The 22,770-nt window shown below is 43.6% G+C and overlaps 1 protein-coding gene across 1 annotated transcript in view; it reads left to right on the top strand.

The window, feature by feature from the left end:
* The window catches only part of LOC126335335 (diuretic hormone 45), a 1,260,052-nt gene that overhangs the window by 451,547 nt on the left and 785,735 nt on the right, over positions 1 to 22,770 (top strand). The gene's annotated exons all lie outside the window — the stretch shown is intronic.

Here is a 22,770-nt window from a genome sequence, read left to right on the forward strand (position 1 = left end):
GTATCTTGATTTATTGCCATCTGTAAGCGTCAGTGTTTGGTAAAGTGATCCATTATGCTGCAAATTATTGCCAACACGTTAAATCTTCGGAAGTGTTGACGTTTCTTTCCAGAGTGAGACTGATACGAAGAAATGTCACTGTGGCAAACCTGCGTTCAGGCGATGCTTGTTCTATCGGAATTTCTATGTTTCGAATGTTTATATGATTGGCATTATCCAACGTCCTGAAGAGTAATCCAAAGAATAAAATATAAAGTTAACGCAAGAATTGATATAAGAATGAAATAAAAGCATATTGTAACCCTCGATATACCATACACACATATATTATATAATAAATGTATGACACTTATTGTGAAACCCGGCTGTAATTTTATGGTTAGTATAAAGCCTTTGTATCCCTTAACGTGATAAGAAACTTCCGCGTAGCACCCTTCTATGGACATGGACAGTTAAATGAAAAATAAATAAATAAAAATATTAATCGGGTTTCAAACACGGGACACAAAGCAGAGGCAACGACGCCAGCCGCTGCGCCAGGACTTATCAAGCTAAAGGGCATATGCATTAGGTGGAAAAGTTTAATCGTTGTTTTCTCAGAAACGGTTGGGTACCTAAGGATAAGCCGAGACACTTGTTCGCTTATTTTGAGTGCTCTTCCACGGAGCAAAGTTTCTGGGAAAACGGGTTATAGCACTTGCCATGTTCTCCTCTTTAGCTGGGTTAGAGCAGGTATTGCTGCCAGAGGTGCCAGCCCTATCTGCTAAATGTCGCTTTCTGCGCGTCCTAACGTCATCTGCAAATGTAATTAATTGTTCTTTCTACACCTCTGTATATATAACATACATAATATTTAGTTCTTTTTATACTTATTGGTTGAGGAATATCAATACCGAGCTGTTTAATTGGCTTTCGAATTGGGTGTAATCCTCGTGTTCTTCGCATCTTTGTCTAACACTCGTCATGGGCTGGCCAAAATATGACTCCATATGTAGCATACGTCTGATTCTCGGAGCCATAAACCATATTTTACAGACCTATTGTAGACCTATATCTACTGTGAAACCAAAAATATTTAAGCCATTGGCGCAAAAGTTTGCAGGACCACATGAAACGAGTTTTGTGTTAAAAAAAACGTCGAACAAAACAGTCATACGGCAGAATAAACAGGAAAACGCCAGAAATCACAAACGCGTGGACTTCGGCTTACATGAACGCTACCGACATAAATGTAAACAATGACAGGTTTGATGCGGCCCGCCAAGAATCCCTCTGTTGTGCCAACGGCACAGAGCAGCACTTGCAACATACGTCTGCAATTTATATTTATGCAATTCATATTCATTCTGTTTTAGGATAGCTTCGCACTGGAAGCGGCTTCTCGAACTGGTGAAATATTCAAAAAATTACGAACTCTATTGGTCTTTCATATTCACCCGTGGCAAAGATAATATCAGTTACCATTTACGTTGAAATGTAAAAGGTAACTTCCCACGCGGCTGCTACGATCGCAGGTTCGAATGCTGCCTCGGGCATGGATGTGTGTGATGTCCTTAGGTTAGTTGGTTTAAGTAGTTCTAAATCTAGGGGACTGATGACCTCAGATGTTAAGTCCCATAGTGATCAGAGCCATTTGAACAATTTAGAACCTCGGAGGAACGAGTCATGACAAAACTTTTCCATCTAGTGCGCAAGTTGGTGGGGAGGCTTGCGTGCCTCAACGATACAGATAGCCGTATCGTAGGCGCAACCACAACGGAGGGGTAACTGTTGAGAGGCCAGACAAACGTGTGGTTCCTGAAGAGGGGCAGCAGCCTTTTCAGTAGTTGCAGGGGCAACAGTCGGGATGATTGACTGATCTCGCCTTGTAACATTAACCAAAATGGCTTTGCTGTTCTGGTACTGCGAACGGCTGAAAGCAAGGGGAAACTACAGCCGTAACGTTTCCCGAGGGCATGCTGCTTTACTGTATGATTGAATTATGATGCCGTCCTCTTGGGTAAAATATTCCGGACGTAAAATAGTCCCCCATTCGGATCTCCGGGCAGGGACTACTCAAGAGGACGTTATGAGGAGAAAGAAAACTGGCGTTCTACGGATCGGGGCGTGGAATGTCAGATCCCTTAATCGGGCAGGTAGGTTAGAAAATTTAAAAAGGGAAATGAATAGGTTAAAATTAGATATAGTGGTAATTAGTGAAGTTCGGTGGCAGGAGGAACAAGACTTCTGGTCAGATGAATACAGACAGGGTTATAAATACAAAATCAAATAGGGGTAATGCAGGAGTGGGGTTAATAATGAACAAAAAAATAGGTGCCGGCCGCGATGGTCTCGCGGTTCTAGGCGCGCAGTCCGGAACCGTGTGACTGCTAGGGTCGCAGGTTTGAATCCTGCCTCGGGCATGGATGTGTGTGATGTCTTTAGGTTAGTTAGGTTTAAGTAGTTCTAAGTTCTAGGGGACTAATGACCACAGCAGTTGAGTCCCATAGTGCTCAGAGCCATTTTTGAAAAAAAAATAGGTGTACGGGTAAGCTACTACAAACAGCACAGTGAACGCATTATTGTGGCCAAGATAGACACGAAGCCCACACCTACTACAGTAGTACAAGTTTATATGCCAACTAGCTCTGCAGATGACGAAGAAATTGATGAAATGTATGATGAGATAAAAGAAATTATTCAGGTAGTGAAGGGAGACGAAAATTTAATAGTCATAGGTGAAAAGGGGGAGAAGGAAACATAGTAGGTGAATATGGATTGGGGCTAAGAAATGAAACAGGAAGACGCCTGGTAGAATTTTGGGTAGAGCATAATTTAATCATAGCTAATACTTGGTTTAAGAATCATAAAAGAGGGTTGTATACATGGAAGAACCCTGGAGATACTAAAATATATCAGATAGATTATACAATGGTAAGACAGAGATTTAGGAACCAGGTTTTAAATTGTAAGACATTTCCAGGGGCAGATGTGGCCTCTGACCACAATCTATTGGTTATTAACTGTAGATTAAAACGGAAGAAACTGCAAAAAAGTGGGAATTTATGAAGATGGAATGTGGATAAACTGAAAGAACCAGAGATTGTACAGAGTTTCAGAGAGAGCATAAGGGAACAATTGGCGGAATGGGGGAAAGAAGAAGAATGGGTAGCTTTGAGGGATGGAATAGTGAAAGCAGCAGAGGATCAAATAGGTAAAAAGACGAGGGCTAGTAGAAATCCTTGGGTAACAGAAGAAATATTTGATGAAAGGAGAAAATATAAAATTGCAGTAAACGAAACAGTCAAAAAGGAATACAAACGTCTCAAAAATAATATCGACAGGAAGTGCAAAATGGCTAAGCAGGGATGGCTAGAGGACAAATGTAAGTATGTAGAGGCTTATCTCACTAGGGGTAAGATAGATACTGCCTACAGGAAAATTAAAGAGACCTTTGGAGAAAGGAGAACCACTTCTATGAATATCAAGAGCTCAGATGGCAGCCCTGTTCTAAGCAAAGAAGGGAAGGCAGAAAGGTGGAAGGAGTATATAGAAGGTTTATACAAGGGCGATGTAATTGAGGACAATATTATGGAAATGGAAGAGGATGTAGATGATGATGAAATGGGAGATACGATCCTGCGTGAAGAGTTTGACAGCGCACTGAAAGACCTGAGTCGAAACAAGGCTCCTGGAGTAGACGACATTCCATTAGAACTACTAACAACCTTGGGAGAGCCAGCCCTGACAAAACTCTACCATCTGGTGCGCAAGATGTATGATACAGGCGAAATACCCTCAGACTTCAAAAAGAATATAATAATTTTAATACCAAAGAAAGCAGGTGTTGACAGATGTCAAAATTACCGAACTATCAGTTTAATCAGTCACAGCTGCAAAATACTAACGCGAATTCCTTTCAGACGAATAGAAAAACTGATAGACGCAGACCTTGGGGACGATCAGTTTGGATTCCGTAGAAATGTGGGAACACGTGAGGCAATACTGACCCTACGACATATCTTAGAAGAAAGATTAAGGAAAGGCAAACCTACGTTTCTAGCATTTGTAGACTCAGAGAAAGCTTTTGACAATGTTGATTGGAATAGTCTCTTTCAAATTAGGGATTAGTGATCACAAGGTCATTGTAGCTAGGCTCAATACCATTTCTTCCAAATCCATCAGAAACAAACGCAAAATAATTTTATTTAAAAAAGCGGATAAAGTACCACTAGAAGCCTTCCTAAAAGACAATTTCCATTCCTTCCGAACTGACTATGCGAATGTAGACGAGATGTGGCTCAAATTCAAAGATATAGTAGCAACAGCAATTGAGATATTCATACCTCATAAATTGGTAAGAGATGGAACGGATCCCCCGTGGTACACAAAAAAGGTCCGAACGCTGTTGCAGAGGCAACGGAAAAAGCATGCGAAGTTCAGAAGAACGCGAAATCCTGAAGATGGGCTAAAATTTACAGACGCGCGAAATTTGGCACGTACTTCGATGCGAGATGCCTTTAATAGGTTCCACAACGAAACATTGTCTCGAAATTTGGTAGAAAATCCGAAGAAATTCTGGTCGTATGTAAAGTACACAAGCGGCAAGACGCAGTCAATACCTTCGCTGCGCAGTGCCGATGGTACTGTTATCGACGACTGCGCCGCTAAAGCGGAGTTATTGAACGCAGTTTTCCGAAATTCCTTCACCAGGGAAGACGAATGGAATATTCCAGAATTTGAAACACGAACATCTGCTAGCATGAGTTTCTTAGAAGTAGATACCTTAGGGGTTGCGAAGCAACTCAAATCGCTTGATACGGGCAAGTCTTCAGGTCCAGATTGTATACCGATTAGGTTCCTTTCAGATTACGCTGATACTATAGCTCCCTACTTAGCACTCATATACAACCGCTCGCTCACCGATAGATCTGTACCTACAGATTGGAAAATTGCGCAGGTCGCACCAGTGTTCAAGAAGGGTAGTAGGAGTAATCCATTTAACTACAGACCTATATCATTGACGTCGGTTTGCAGTAGGGTTTTGGAGCATATACTGTATTCAAACATTATGAATCACCTCGAAGGGAACAATCTATTGACACGTAATCAGCATGGCTTCAGAAAACATCGCTCTTGTGCAACGCAGCTAGCTCTTTATTCGCACGAAGTAATGGCCGCTATCGACAGGGGATCTCAAGTTGATTCCGTATTTCTAGATTTCCGGAAAGCTTTTGACACCGTTCCTCACAAGCGACTTCTAATCAAGCTGCGGAGCTATGGGGTATCGTCTCAGTTGTGCGACTGGATTCGTGATTTCCTGTCAGGAAGGTCGCAGTTCGTAGTAATAGACGGCAAATCATCGAGTAAAACTGAAGTGATATCAGGTGTTCCCCAGGGAAGCGTCCTGGGACCTCTACTGTTCCTGATCTATATAAATGACCTGGGTGACAATCTGAGCAGTTCTCTTAGGTTGTTCGCAGATGATGCTGTAATTTACCGTCTAGTAAGGTCATCCGAAGACCAGTATCAGCTGCAAAGCGATTTAGAAAAGATTGCTGTATGGTGTGTCAGGTGGCAGTTGACGCTAAATAACGAAAAGTGTGAGATGATCCACATGAGTTCCAAAAGAAATCCGTTGGAATTCGATTACTCGATAAATAGTACAATTCTCAAGGCTGTCAATTCAACTAAGTACCTGGGTGTTAAAATTACAAACAACTTCAGTTGGAAGGACCACATAGATAATATTGTCGGGAAGGCGAGCCAAAGGTTGCGTTTCATTGGCAGGACACTTAGAAGATGCAACAAGTCCACTAAAGAGACAGCTTACACTACACTCGTTCGTCCTCTGTTAGAATATTGCTGCGCGGTGTGGGATCCTTACCAGGTGGGATTGACGGAGGACATCGAGAGGGTGCAAAGAAGGGCAGCTCGTTTTGTATTTTCGCGTTATAGGGGAGAGAGTGTGGCAGATATGATACACGAGTTGGGATGGAAGTCATTACAGCATAGACGTTTTTCGTCGCGGCGAGACCTTTTTACGAAATTTCAGTCACCAACTTTCTCTTCCGAATGCGAAAATATTTTGTTGAGCCCAACCTACATAGGTAGGAATGATCATCAAAATAAAATAAGAGAAATCAGAGCTCGAACAGAAAGGTTTAGGTGTTCGTTTTTCCCGCTCGCTGTTCGGGAGTGGAATAGTAGAGAGATAGTATGATTGTGGTTCGATGAACCCTCTGCCAAGCACTTAAATGTGAATTGCAGAGTAGTCATGTAGATGTAGATGAATTCTTAAGGTGGCAGGGGTAAAATACAGAGAGCGAAAGGCTATTTACAATTTGTACAGAAACCAGATGGCAGTTATAAGAGTCGAGGGGCATCAAAGGGAAGCAGTGGTTGGGAAGGGAGTGAGACAGGTTTGTAGCCTATCCCCGATGTTATTCAATCGGTATATTGAGCAAGCAGTAAAGGAAACAAAAGAAAAATTCGGAGTAAGTATTAAAATCCATGGAGAAGAAATAAAAGCTTTGAGGTTTGCCGATGACATTGTAATTCTGTCAGACAGCAAAGGACTTGTAAGAGCAGTTGAACGGAATGGACAGTGTCTTGAAAGGAGGATATAAGATGGTCATCAACAAAAGCAAAACGATGATAATGGAATGTAGTCGAATTAAGTCGGGTGATGCTGAGGGAATTAGATTAGGAATTGAGACACTTAAAGTAGTAATGGAGTTTTGCTATTTGGGGAGCAAAATAACTGATGATGGTCGAAGTAGAGAGGATATAAAATGTAGACTGGCAATGGCAAGGAAAGCGTTTCTGAAGAAGAGAAACTTGTTAACATGGAGTATTGATTAAAGTGTCAGGAAGTCGTTTCTCAAAGTATTTGTATGGAGTGTAGCCATGTATGGAAGTAAAACGTGGACGATAAATAGTTTGGTCAAGAAGAGGATAGAAGCTTTTGAAATGTGGTGCTACAGAAGAATGCTGAAGATTTGATGGGTAGATCACATAACTAATGAGGAGGTATTGAATAGAATTGGGGAGAAGAGGTGTTTGTGGCACAAGTTGACTAGAAGAAGGGATCGGTTGGTACGACATGTTCTGAGGCATCGAGGGATCACCAACTTAGTATTGGAGGGCAGCGTGGAGGATAAAAATCGTAGAGGGAGACCAAGAGACGAATACACTAATCAGATTCAGAAGGATGTAGGTTGCAGTAGGCACTGGGAGATGAAGAAGCTTGGCAGGATAGAGTAGCACGGAGAGCTGCATCAAACCAGTCTCAGGACTGAAGACCACAACAACAACATCTGTTTCTGCTATTGCACAACAGGTTCTTCAAATCAAATAATCATGGAAAGCCGAACTTCCACACGAATGGTAATTTTGTATCGTCCGGGTGTCGGCCGTAGCAATATAGTTGGAAGATCAGTCTTACATGTATAATTTCTGTCTCATTCTACAGAATGATGCGGGCTCGTACCCAAGAGGATTTAATACAACGCCGGTGATATGAATGTGGAGTTGCCTGTGCTAAGAAATGGGAATCTATAAACCAAGCATATGATGCGATATTTCTCGAAGGTGAATGAGTATTTTCGTTAATCCTTAAAAGTACTTCGGTAAGGGCAAACTTGAAGCTGCTTGTTTGCAGCTAAGTTTTCAAGAAATCTGACCTCCGTATAATTTCGCGTTAATAACATTTCAGGATTTTCGGAGGAAGCTTCTAATTGCATTCCTCCAGTAACTGAGTGCGGAACTCTTGTAATATGCGGCGTTCTCTACTTTCTCGCAAAGAAACGAAAAGGAAATACACGTCGCTCATGTAAAGATAAGACTATGAGGTACCTAATTCTTGCGTGCTTATGCCTGAATGTATTTTGAAGTACTTAAGTATAAGAATCGCTTGATAACGATATTAGTTCATTGTCGACCTTCTAAGTACTCCCGAATTATTTCGTCGGCGAAATGTGATATTATGATATCGCAATTATTTTCCTCTTCCCTTACGCAGAAAATGCGACTTTTCTCAGAAAGGAGTGGTACAAAAAGACAATAAATGTATATGCGATGCGCTTACGAAAATCATAAGAATAAATTAAAAACAGATATGTTATGCACGCAATTCGCACAGGAGTTTCAAAGAGCGCCCATTCAACAACGTAATAACGGCACACTAGTTGACATTATGATGTCCCTGGTCTATTGTAACTATACGATCAAAAGTATCCGGACACCTGGCTGAAAATGACTTACATCTACATCATACTCCGCAAGCCACCTAATGGTGTGTGGCGGACGGTACTTTCTGAACCACTGCGTGAACCCTCCAACCCTGTTCCACTCACGAATAGTGCGTAGGGAGAATGATTGTCGGTAAGTCTCTGTGTTGGCTCTAATTTGTCGAATTTTCTCCTCGAAGTCAATACGCAAGATGTATTTGCTGTTCCGAAATTTCAATAGTAAATCTCTGCGTGATGCACAACGTCTCTCTTGTAACGTCTGCCAGTGGAGTTTGTTTAGCATCTCCGTAAAGCTCTCTCGCCAGCTAAACGATCCCGTAACGAAACGCGCCGCTCTACGTTTGATCTTCTCTATCTCCTCTATCAGTCCTACCTGACAGGGATCCCAAATACATGAATGATACTCAAGCATCGGGCGAGCAAGCGCCTTATAAGCCACTTCTTTCGCGGATGAGTTATATTTCCTTAAGATTCTTCCGATGAATCTGAGTCTTGTGTCTGCATTTCCCACTACCTGTTTTATATGGTCATTCCACTTATTTACGTTCAGGGTCAACTGCCAGAGTCTGCCCCATTCATCAGTTCTCTGCAGGTCGTTCTGCAAATTCCTACTATCTTCTGGCGTTGCTACTTTGGTATAAACAATTGCATCATTTGCGAATGGCCTTAAAGAGCATCCGACGCTTTCTACTAGACCATTTATATATATTGTGAACAACAACGGTCATATCACCTTTACATATGCCGATTTATTTCCGTTAAGAGCGACGTGTTGAGTTCCATATGCAAGAAAGTCTTGAATCCAATGGCAGGTCTGCACTGATACTCCGTAAGCTCGTACTTTTTCATTAAACGGCAATGCGGGACGGTGTCAAATGCCTTACTGAAATCAATGAACACGGCATCAACATGAGCGCCGTAGTCCACTGCGCTGTGGATCTCATAGAGGAGAAAAGCGAGCCGAGTTTCGCAGAACGTCTGTTTGCGGAATTGTGTTGATTTTTATAGAGGAGCTATTCATTTTCCAAGATCATAATTCTTGAGCATAAAATATGTTCTATAATTCTACAACAGATTGACGTCAACGGTATAGGTCTATAATTGTGTGGATCTGTCTTCTGCTCTTTCTTAAAAGCAGGAATGACCTGCGCTTTTTTGCAGTTGTTAGGCACCTTTCGTTGCTCAAGCGATCTATGATAAATTATTGCTCGAAAGGGAGCAAGTTCTTTCGCTTAATCTTTATAGAATCTTACAGGTGACTCATCTGGTCCTGAAGCCTTTCCACTACTAAGCGATTGTACTTGCTTTTCAATTCCGCGATTGGTTATCTCAATATCTGCCATTTCGACGTTCGCACGACGATTGAAAGGAGGAACAGTGTTACGATCTTCCGCGGTGAGACGACATAGGAAGACCGAATTCAGTATTTCTGCTTTCTCTCTGTTATCTTCCATTTCTGTGCCGGTGTGGTCGCTGAGAGAATGAATAGATGATTTGAGCTGATTACTGATTTACATACGACCAAAATCTCTTAGGGCTTTTATTCAGGTCGGTTGACAACGTCTTACTTTCGAAATCATTGAATGCTTATCTAATTGCTCTCCTTACGCTCATTTTCGCTTCGTGAAGCTTTTGTTTGTCAGCTAGGTTTTTACTTGTCTTGAATATGAGATGCTCTTTGTTTACGTAGCGCTTTTCTAACAAGAGTATTAAACCATGGTGGATCTTTCCCATCCCGTAAAACCTTACTCGGAACAGACTTGTCTAGGGCATATTGAACGATGCCTTTGAATTTTTTGCATTTGTTCTCCAAATCTTCGTCTTCATCACCGAATATTTGATGCTGACTGCTGAGACATTCTGACATTTGCATCCTGTAACCCTTGCTGCACAAATATATCTTCTACCTTCTTAAAAGTTCTTGTAGGACCCGTCGTCATAGATGCTGTCACAGCCTTATGATCACTGATACCTGTCTGTTTGTTGCCAGGAGGTCTAAGACGTTACCCTCACGAGTTGGTTCTCTAACCATCTGATCAAGCTCTGCCACCAGTTATGATGGAATAACACTCCTAATCCAAGCAAGTCGAAGTCACCTCCTATTACAACAGCATGACCAAGAAAATTACTAATTCTATTCTGCAAGCAATGTCTGAAGCGCTCTAAAACTACAGATCCTGATCCAGGTGGTCTATAAAAGCGTCCGATCACCCTTTTAGACCGTTCTTTGATACTCAATTTCACCCAGATTAATTCACTTCGGAATCTGTGATAACTTCGCTAGATTTTATCTAATTTTTTGCTTCAATAAACACGCCGCCACCATTTGCTAGTAACCTATCCTTACGATAAATATTCCAGTCTGTACTTAGGACCGTTCCTCGTGGCCGAGCGGTTCTAGGCGCTTCTGTCTGAAACCGCACGACCGCTACGGTCGCAAGTTCGAATCCTGCCTCGGGCATGGATGTGTGTGATGTCCTTAGGTTAACTAGGTCTAAGTTGTTCTAAGTTCTAGGGGACTGATGATCTCAGATGTTAAGTCGAATTGTGCTCAGAGCCATTTGAACCATTTTGAATCTGAACTTAGGATTTCGTTGTCATTGACGTCTGGCTTCAACCAGCTATCTGTTACCGATACTATCTGTGCATTATAACCTTCAGCAAGCGGTACTAATTCTGGGACCTTTCCTTGGATGCTCCTGCAGTTTACTAAAATCATACTAATCTTATTTATTTCTGATCTGCTAGGACCTAGAGTCTGTGAGGTAGGCAAATGGTGTTTGCTTGCAAGGGAGGTGTCCTCTAAACTAAAGAAGCCCCATGTGCACCCCACACGTACTCTGCTACCCTAATAGCGGCTTCCTACGTGTAGTGCACCGCTCACCTATTAAGGGGAACCCTACAATTTTGCACCCGATAGTGGAGGTAGAGAAATTCGCATCCGATACCGTCGCAGAGTCCTCTGAGCCTCTGGTTTAGACCTTTAACTCTGCTCCAAACCAGAGGACCGCTGTCAATCGCCGGCCGAAGTGGTCGTGCGGTTCTAGGCGCTGCAGTCTGGAACCGCGAGACCACTACGGTCGCAGGTTCGAATCCTGCCTCGGGCATGGATGTGTGTGATGTCCTTAGGTTAGTTAGGTTTAACTTGTTCTAAGTTCTAGGCGACTAATGACCTCAGAAGTTGAGTCCCATACTGCTCAGAACCATTTGAACCGTTTTTTAACCATCGCTATCAATCCTGTGTACGATGCTATAAATAGACAGCTTAGCCTGCATCCCGCGTGCGTTGCCAGTTTCCTTCACCAAATCAGCCAGCCAACGAAATGAGCAGAGTATGGCCTCAGAACCCATGCTGAAGGCGTCATTCGTGCCGCCATATGCCACTGCTTGCAGCCGGTTGCACCCAGCACGCTCGATAGCCGCCTGTTGGGACTCCTCCATATCACGGATGCGACGTCCCGGAAAACATACCTAATGCACACTCACTGGAATTCTTTCTTGCCTTGCCTGCTATGTCCCTGAGGGTCTCCATCACCCGCCTAACATTGGAGTTCCCAATGACTAGTATACCCACCCTCTGTACCTGTGCGGACTGGGCAGGAAAATCGGCCACTGGCCCAACAGGAGAGACATCCCGTGCTGGCTCAGAGTTATCGTCAGTAGTGGAAAGAATCTCGTACCTGTTGCTAAGAGGCAGGGAGCCAGCCACACACGGCCTGCTCCCTCTTTTGCCTTCCGCCCAGTGACACACGAACACACTACTGTCTGCCACCCACTCTGGAGTGAGGACGGATCGGTCAGATGTTGCGTATCAAAAAAAAAATGGTTCTGAGCACTATGGGACTCAACTGCTGTGGTCATTAGTCCCCTAGAACTTAGAACTAATTAAACCTAACTAACCTAAGGACATCACACACATCCATGCCCGAGGCAGGATTCGAACCTGCGACCGTAGCAGTCGCACGGTTCCGGACTGCGCGCCTAGAACCGCGAGACCACCGCGGCCGGCCGTTGCGTATCGGAAGTCGCAGTGACGTCCGGGCCACCAGGGGATTCCAGTGACACCAAATGTGTCACAGACTCGTCACTGGCGCCCCGATGTCACCGCAACTTAAAGCATTAGCTGGAAGCTTGTCGAGGATAGTCAGCGCAGCTTCCAGCTGTTTACGGACAGCAGCCAACTCTCCTTGTGTCCGATCACAACAAGCACAGTCCCTAGCCACATCGTGCTGTCTATAAAATAGATATGAGGTCTCAAATGGAGCTACTGAGTTTGAAAATATGTTGTTGTTGTTGTTGTTGTCTTCAGTCCTGAGACTGGTTTGATGCAGCTCTCCATGCTATTCTATCCTGTACAAGCTGCTTCATCTCCCAGTACCTACTGCAACCTACATTCTTCTGAATCTGCTTAGTGTACTCATCTCTCGGTCTCCCTCTACGATTTTTACCCTCCACGCTGCCCTCCAACGCTAAATTTGTGATCCCTTGATGCCTCAAAACATGTCCTACCAACCTATCCCTTCTTCTAGTCAAGTTGTGCCACAAACTTCTCTTCTCCCCAATCCTATTCAATACCTCCTCATTAGTTACGTGATCTATCCACCTTATCTTCAGTATTCTTCTGTAGCACCACATTTCGAAAGCTTCTATTCTCTTCTTGTCCAAACTAGTTATCGTCCATGTTTCACTTCCATACATGGCTACACTCCAAACAAATACTTTCAGAAACGACTTCCTGACACATAAATCTATATTCGATGTTAACAAATTTCTCTTCTTCAGAAACGCTTTCCTTGCCATTGCCAGTCTACATTTTATATCCTCTCTACTTCGACCATCATCAGTTATTTTACTTCCTAAATAGCAAAACTCCTTTACTACTTTAAGTGTCTCATTTCCTAATCTAATTCCCTCACCATCACCCGATTTAATTTGACTACATTCCATTATCCTCGTTTTGCTTTTGTTGATGTTCATCTTATATCCTCCTTTCAAGACACTGTCCATTCCGTTCAACTGCTCTTCCAAGTCCTTTGCCGTCTCTGACAGAATTACAATGTCATCGGCGAACCTCAAAGTTTTTACTTCGTCTCCATGAATTTTAATACCTACTCCAAATTTTTCTTTTGTTTCCTTTACTGCTTGCTCAATATACAGATTGAATAACATCGGGGAGTGGCTACAACCCTGTCTCACTCCTTTCCCAACCACTGCTTCCCTTTCATGCCCCTCGACTTTTATGACGGCCATCTGGTTTCTGTACAAATTGTAAATAGCCTTTCGCTCCCTGTATTTTACCCCTGCCACCTTTAGAATTTGAAAAAGAGTATTCCAGTAAACATTGTCAAAAGCTTTCTCTAAGTCTACAAATGCTAGAAACGTAGGTTTGCCTTTTCTTAATCTTTCTTCTAAGATAAGTCGTAAGGTCAGTATTGCCTCACGTGTTCCAACATTTCGACGGAATCCAAACTGATCCTCCCCGAGGTCCGCATCTACCAGTTTTTCCATTCGTCTGTAAAGAATTCGCGTTAGTATTTTGCAGCTGTGACTTATTAAACTGATAGTTCGGTAATTTTCACATCTGTCAGCACCTGCTTTCTTTGGGATTGGAATTATTATATTCTTCTTGAAGTCTGAGGGTATTTCGCCTGTCTCATACATCTTGCTCACCAGCTGGTAGAGTTTTGTCATGACTGGCTCTCCCAAGGCCGTCAGTAGTTCTAATGGAATGTTGTCTACTCCCGGTGCCTTGTTTCGACTCAGGTCCTTCAGTGCTCTGTCAAACTCTTCACGCAGTATCGTATCTCCCATTTCGTCTTCATCTACATCCTCTTCCATTTCCATAATATTGTCCTCAAGTACATCACCCTTGTATAAACCTTCTATATACTCCTTCCACCTTTCTGCCTTCCCTTCTTTGCTTAGAACTGGGTTGCCATCTGAGCTCTTGATATTCATACACGGGGTTCTCTTCTCTCCAAAGGTCTCTTTAATTTTCCTGTAGGCAGTATCTATCTTACCCCTAGTGAGATAAGCTTCTACATATTTACATTTGTCCTCGAGCCATCCCTGTTTAGCCATTTTGCACTTCCTGTCTCATTTTTGAGACGTCTGTATTCCTTTTTGCCTGCTTCATTTACTGCATTTTTATATTTTCACCTTTCATCAATTAAATTCAATATTTCTTCTGTTACCCAAGGATTTCTAGCAGCCCTCGTCTTTTTACCTACTTTATCCTCTGCTGCCTTCACTACTTCATCCCTCAGAGCTACCCATTCTTCTTCTACTGTATTTCTTTCCCCTATTCCTGTCAATTGTCCCCTTATGCTTTCCCTGAAACTCTGTACAACCTCTGGTTCTTTCAGTTTATCCAGGTCCCATCTCCTTAATTTCCCACATTTTTGCAGTTTCTTCAGCTTTAATCTACAGGTCATAACCAATAGATTGTGGTCAGAGTCCACATCTGCCCCTGGAAATGTCTTACAACTTAAAACCTGCTTCCTAAATCTCTGTCTTACCATTATATAATCTATTTGATACCTTTTAGTATCTCCAGGGTTCTTCCACGTATACAACCTTCTTTCATGATTCTTAAACCAAGTGTTAGCTATGATTAAGTTGTGCTCTGTGCAAAATTCTACTAGGCGGCTTCCTCTTTCATTTCTTAGCCCCAATCCATATTCACCTACTATGTTTCCTTCTCTCCCTTTTCCTACACTCGAATTCCAGTCACCCATTACTATTAAATTTTCGTCTCCCTTCACTATCTGAACAATTTCTTTTATTTCATCGTACATTTCTTCAATTTCTTCATCATCTGCAGAGCTAGTTGGCATATAAACTTGTACTACTGTAGTAGGTGTGGGCTTCGTATCTATCTTGACCGCAATAATGCGTTCACTATGCTGTTTGTAGTAGCTTACCCGCATTCCTATTTTCCTATTCATTATTAAACCTACTCCTGCATTACCCTTATTTGATTTTGTGTTTATAACCCTGTAGTCACCTGACCAGAAGTCTTGTTCCTCCTGCCACCGAACTTCACTAATCCCCACTATATCTAACTTTAACCTATCCATTTCCCTTTATAAATTTTCTAACCTACCTGCCCGATTAAGGGATCTGACATTCCACGCTCCGATCCGTAGAACGCCAGTTTTCTTCCTCCTGATAACGACTTCCTCCTGAGTAGTCCCCGCCCGGAGATCCGAATGGGGGACTATTTTACCTCCGGAATATTTTACCCAAGAGGATGTCATCATCATTTAATCATACAGTAAAGCTGCATGTCCTCGGGAAAAATTACGGCTGTACTTTCCGCTTGCTTTCAGCCGTTCGCAGTACCAGCACAGCAAGGCCATTTTGGTTAATGTTGCAAGGCCAGATCAGTCAATCATCCAGACTGTTGCCCCTGCAACTACTGAAAAGGCTGCTGCCCCTCTTCAGGAACCACATGTTTGTCTGGCCTCTCAACAGATACCCCTCCGTTGTGGTTGCACCTACGGTACGGCCATCTGTATCGCTGAGGCACGCAAGCCTCCCCACCAACGGCAAGGTCCATGGTTCATGGGGGGGTTTTTGAAAATATACCAAAGGATAATAAAGTAACACTAAAAGTGGGTAGCAGATTTCTCAGTGAACTCTGAGACCCGAAACTATTAAACAGAAATAAATTTCTCTACACGGAAAATTAACACTAGGAAGCCGCCCTACACAAGGATATTCAGAAGACTCACGCAAAAAACAAAAACTACGGTTAATCTTGTCACCACTAGTCTACACAGTAAAATACGCATGTACAGTTCACTTCTTTGCAGAAACGCGTGAACAAGAAACAAAGACCAAATTACAATTGTGAAGGCTTTCGAGGCCATAGTCAGCCGATATAAAAGTTTTCTGGGTTTGGTATCGCGTCGTAATGTAAAACACTACTGCTGCTGGAGAAAAGCCAATATTTCGGCCCATAATGACGCGGTACCATACCCAGAAAACGTTTATGTCGAAAGACCAAAATAAATTACGATTTCACACATAAGTGCTGTTGCCGCTGCTGCTCGTCCTCTCGGCTCGGCGGCTGCCGCTACACTTTGTATCCAACGGCCACTTACTCATCTGAGTCACGCGCCGAGTGACGTGGCGGTCTAGCGGCGGGAAAATTTTCACTAGTAAACTCACAAGTTCGTGGCGCCCTCCATCTGTAATTCTGGAATTCAAAATGGTGTTGGCCCACCCTTAGCCTTGATGACAGCTTCCACCCTGGCACGCATACGTTCAATCAGGTGCTGGAAGGTTTTCTTGGAGAATGGCAGCCCATTCTTCACGGAGTGCTGCCATGAGGAGAGGTATCGATGTCGGTCGGTGAGGCCTGGCACGAAGTAGGTTTTCCAAAACATCCAAAAGGTGTTTTATAAGATTCAGGTCAGGTCTACGTGCACGCCAGTCCATTACAGGGATGTTATTGTCGTGTAACCACTCCGCCAGATACCGTGCATTATGAACAGGTGATCGATCGTATTGAAAGCTGCCATCGCCATCCTCGAATTGCTCTTCAACAGTGGGAAGCAAGAAGGTGCTTAAAACATCAGTTTAGGCCAAAGCTGTGATAGTGCCACGCAAAATAATAAGGGGTGCAAACCCTCTCAATGAAAAACACGAGCACACCTTAACACCACCGCCTCCGAATTTTACTGTTGGCACTACACACGCTGCCAGATGACGTTCACCGGGCATTCGCCATACGCACGCCCTGCCATCAGATCACCATATTGTGTACCGTGATTCGCCACTCCACACAACCTTTTCCCATTGTTCAATCGTCCAATGTTTACGCTCCTTACACCAAGCGAAGCGTCCTTTGGAATTTACTGGTGTGATGTGTAGATTATGAGCAGCCGCTCGACCATGAAATCCAAGTTTTCTCACCTCCCGCCTAACTGTCACAGTACTTGCAGTGGATCCCGATGCAGTTTGTCATTCCTGTATGATGGTGTCGATAGATGTCTGCTTATTACAGGTTACAAAACTCCTCAACCGTCGGCGGTCGGCAGCGCGGGACAGCCTTGCGGTTTAAGCGCCTTGCACGGTCTGCGCTGCTACCCCCGTTGAAGGTTGGAGTCCTCCCTCGGGTATGGGTGTGTGTGTGTTTTCCTTGGTGTAAGTTAGTACAAGTTCGATTAAGTAGTGTGTAAGCCTAGGGAACGATGACCTGAGCAGTTTGGTCCCATAGGAATTTACCACCTCCACCAAACGGCGGTCTCTGTCAGTCAACAGACAAGGTCGGCCTGTACGCTTTTGTGCTGTACGCGTCCCTTCACGTTTCCACTTCACTATCACATCGGAAACAGTGGACCTAGCGATGTTTAGTTGTGTGGAAGTCTCGTGCATAGACGTAGGAGACAAGTGACACCAAATCACCTGACCACGTCCGAAGTCCCATTCTACTCTCTCACGATATCTAATGACTACTGAGGTCGCTGATATGGCGTACCTGGCGGTACGTGGCAAAACAATGCCCCTGACATTAATAACGTACGTTTTTGAGGGTGTCCGGACACTTTTTATCACATAGTGTATGTCTAAACAAGCAAAAATATCTTTAATGAGCGACAATTCATCCAGTTTTCTAATATCAAGAAACAGAGCTCGGGCGACTACATGCGTGCACTTACGCTGTAGATGCCACAAGAAATCAGAAAAGGGAATATGTCGGGAAAAGTAATATTTATTTCAGAAACCAGTCCATCTCAGGAAGAACATCATATTAACATCTCGCCTCAGGAAAAGGCAGACCATGATGTTTCATACAAAAGAAAGAGTGACAGACAGAGTAAAATAAATAAAGAGTTATTACTCTGGCAGTAGAAGCAATGCTAGACAGCGCATAAAGCACTTCTCTGAAAGGTAACTGAAACGAAGAAACTGCACAGCGCGTTAGTGTGGAATGCAATTTCGTAACAGTGAACCATAGACTGTTACTAATGCAGTTTTGGATATGAAATATTATGAAGAAACAGACTCAGTAACGATTTCGAATTGCTTGTCACGGAAACGTTGCAGCTGATTAAACTTTTTGTTTATTGCACTGAAAGTGTAAGTTCATTTTTCACTGCAGCTTATATGGTGTGAAAAATAAATGCGCACACTACAGGCTCGCGGATATTACAATTCCTTGCATACAGTCGTACTAATTTTCACCAATTTTTAAGAGTCTAGTATCCCTTTAGAACATTTTACTGCTTAGACCGTAAGGTTTATTAGATAGATAACCAATTTTAGCCAGTTCTAAGGCCGTCATCAAATCTGTAATTTCAGTTGCATGTTCTGGGATTATGGAACTGAAGATGGCCGTTGAACTGGCCAAAACTGGTTACCTATGTAAAAAAAAAATAAAAAATAAAAATTTTGCGATCCAGGCAATAAAGTGTGCAAGAACCCTCCACTCGTACTAATCCTACAGAACAGTCGATAAATCCGTAGCTGGTCGTACGATGGGCGTAAAGTATAACTGGCCACGCTCTCCCGTCTGCGTTTTGCGATAATTAACCCAGTTCACCATTGAACTGACTTAGTGAGCCACCGCGTAGCAATTCTTCCTACATGCTCTGTAGAGATGTTCTAGTAGTCTTAAGTCCCCTTGCAGAGCCGTATCAGCGCCGTCGGATTCTGAAAGTACAATACTTCTTTGTTTTACGAAGTGAAGCGGCAAGAAGTTTTTGGGCAAATAATTTTTACACAGGATGCTACTACGATGCGTTTATTTAAGAAACACCGGAAAACGAACTTGTTTACACTGATTATAAGGTAACTATTGACGGTACAAGAGCATAGTCTACCGCATGACTAGATGGAAAGGCGTGCTATCGACGACTGCCGACTACGACGCACAGCCTGTAACTTGAGCCTACAATTCGTATAATATCGCACAAATTCGGTTATGCCAAAGTTATTCATTGATTTATTAATTTCAACGTTTTGTAAAAGTATTGAAAGATAGCATTTGTGACCAGGAGGCTACTCCTAACATCCAAGTGGCAAGAGCAACTTTATTAGCAAATAGTTATTAATAACAATTACATGATTCCCACCCAAATAAATGTCTTTCCTGACGTCATGAGCTATTTATTCATCGACACCTCGGCCCAATGGCTCTGAAAGTGGCAGATGAGAAACTGCCTCTTCTAGCCAGTATGCGAACCTACCGCTCGCTCCTTACTCCGTACGTTCTGCAGTGGATACATTCACTTCCCGTATGTGAAATACCAAAAGTGGAAATAAAGTAAAATGCGCTCCTATCTGCCGATAAGGGGTAGCTTTCAAGTGTTCTAAAAGACTACTAGACTCTCAAATATACACTCCTGGAAATTTAAATAAGAACACCGTGAATTCATTGTCCCAGGAAGGGGAAACTTTATTGACACATTCCTGGGGTCAGATACATCACATGATCACAATGACAGAACCACAGGCACATAGACACAGGCAACAGAGCATGCACAATGTCGGCACTAGTACAGTATATATCCACCTTTCGCAGCAATGCAGGCTGCTATTCTCCCATGGAGACGATCGTAGAGATGCTGGATGTAGTCCTGTGGAACGGCTTGCCATGCCATTTCCACCTGGCGCCTCAGTTTGACCAGCGTTCGTGCTGGACGTGCAGACCGCGTGAGACGACGCTTCATCCAGTCCCAAACATGCTCAATGTGGGACAGATCCGGAGATCTTGCTGGCCAGGGTAGTTGACTTACACCTTCTAGAGCACGTTGGGTGGCACAGGGATACATGCGGACGTACATTGTCCTGTTGGAACAGCAAGTTCCCTTGCCGGTCTAGGAATGGTAGAACGATGGGTTCGATGACGGTTTGGATGTACCGTGCACTATTCAGTGTCCCCTCGACGATCACCAGAGGTGTACGGCCAGTGTAGGAGATCGCTCCCCACACCATGATGCCGGGTTTTGGCCCTGTGTGCCTCGGTCGTATGCAGTCCTGATTGTGGCGCTCACCTGCACGGCGCCAAACACGCATACGACAATCATTGGCACCAAGGCAGAAGCGACTCTCATCGCTGAAGACGACACGTCTCCATTCGTCCCTCCATTCACGCCTGTCGCGACACCACTGGAGGCGGGCTGCACGATGTTGGGGCGTGAGCGGAAGACGGCCTAACGGCGTGCGGGACCGTAGCCCAGCTTCATGGAGACGGTTGCGAATGGTCCTCGCCGATACCCCAGGAGCAACAGTGTCCTTAATTTGCTGGGAAGTGGCGGTGCGGTCCCCTACGGCACTGCGTAGGATCCTACGGTCTTGGCGTGCATCCGTGCGTCGCTGCGGTCCGGTCCCAGGTCGACGGGCACGTGCACCTTCCGCCGACCACTGGCGACAACATCGATGTACTGTGGAGACCTCACGCCCCACGTGTTGAGCAATTCGGCGGTACGTCCACCCGGCCTCCCGCATGCCCACTATACGCCCTCGCTCAAAGTCCGTCAACTGCACATACGGTTCACGTCCACGCTGTCGCGGCATGCTACCAGTGTTAAAGACTGCGATGGAGCTCCGTATGCCACGGCAAACTGGCTGACACTGACGGCGGCGGTGCACAAATGCTGCGCAGCTAGCGCCATTCGACGGCCAACACCGCGGTTCCTGGTGTGTCCGCTGTGCCGTGCGTGTGATCATTGCTTGTACAGCCCTCTCGAAGTGCCCGGAGCAAGTATGGTGGGTCTGACACACCGGTGTCAATGTGTTCTTTTTTCCATTTCCAGGAGTGTAGAAGATTGCCTCCAGCTTCCACTGACGACGTCAGGTAATCATTTCACCAATCCGCCGCTAACGGTACAGGTCTATCTTCTCGGTGAGAAGATGTGAAGGGATGACCTCTTCGCAGCATTTTAATTCTTCATGTTGCGATTTCGAAGTGCACTTTAGAGTGGATACCAGTAGGGAGGACTCTGTCAAGAATTGGATATCAGCAATCTCAACGTTTCCGTCATTTTTGCTGACTCCACTAGCTCTCATTACGTAGCATTACGACATAGTCTCAAAGTTTACAGTCCCATGTCGTCTGATCTCGGCCATCTTCTGAGAAGTGTAGTTTCCGAGACACTAATTGGGTTGGAAGTTTTTGTGCTTGCGAAAACGGTAGATAGAAAAAAGACAGGCTGCGTGAGACATGAAATGATTGAACCAAATGCACAGAAATGTAACCTTCGCTAAGGAGGAAATAATCTCGGATAATACAGTGGTCGCAAACGGAGATTTGAAATCCAAAGAAACATAGAAATTTATAAATTAACGTTGTCGGTTGTTTCTATGTATGTAGGCGATAGCAGGAAAACTGTTCGTAGGGGGAGACTATCAAAGGGAGTTAACATGAGGAAAGCCCTAGAATAAATTAAAGAAACAAGTACTTTCTAGCATTTACATAATTTTTAAACAACGTTTCTTGGAGACAGCTCATCTGTTTTATCAGTTTCATCAATTTCCGTAGACTTGTTCAAAACACTCGTGGAACATTTTGTTTACAGATTTCTTCAGCTACAGTATTATTTTTAACTTCGCCAGAATTTGCTCGATTTCTGTGGCCTCGCTGTCAATCTTCAAATTTCTTCCTTTTCTTCTTTCAGGAATTCGAGTAAAATGTTCCACCAGATTATTTCAAGGATCACAATGTCATGCACGTAAGCTACATATTCATTGTAATAACATTATTCTTGGCGGTGGTACGTTGTAAGCAATAGTCTTCTGTATACTAATGAGCAGTGGATCAGTAAAACTGATTTAGTAGATTTGTCTTCTAATGCTGCCAGTTCGAGTAACACCAAATTCCTGTCAGAGCTCGCTGCATCTACCTCTACAGTTCTCTACGGGGTGAATCAAGAAAAATTTTGAGCCTGCATAGCATACATGATTTACACACAGTGACATAATGCGTTTCCTCAGGTCGTTTTCTTTTAATATAGGCACCCTGGCAGCGGATGATCTCCATATAAAGTAGCTTAGGCAGGGAATGTCTCTGTGATTTTCGTCAATGAGGAAAGTTGATGGATTGTTGCAATTGACTGGTCTTTGATATTTGTGAATCCGAATTAATCCAGTTTTACCACGCGAAACTTTATAACTTTGACGTGAAAATTTCTACTCGCTCGTCGGTCGAACTTTCCTACGTGATAAACTACCGTCAGATATGACTCCCTAATAACAACGATACTAACAATGCGTAACGGATACATCGTGCCTGTACACATTTGTTGCGCAGTATTTGTTTTACCTGTGACATCATCGTTCCAGTGTAGGCATATGAACCTGATTGTTACAAATGAGTTTTATGTCAAGTTAGAAATTAGTAGAGTGTGGGATTGCGTTTAGATAGTACATTAATAGGAACACTATTAATAGCTTCTGAAGCACTACTAAGATCCAAAGAGAGACAATAACGATATTCAGCGGGCAGCAGGGTGTTCATTTTAAATGAAGACATTGAAAGATCTTGAAAACTACACATAGGATAAAAATAATTTATAATTCCAATTTGCTT

Source organism: Schistocerca gregaria, chromosome 2, assembly GCF_023897955.1.
Source record: "Schistocerca gregaria isolate iqSchGreg1 chromosome 2, iqSchGreg1.2, whole genome shotgun sequence".
NCBI classification, from domain to species: Eukaryota; Metazoa; Arthropoda; class Insecta; order Orthoptera; family Acrididae; genus Schistocerca; species Schistocerca gregaria.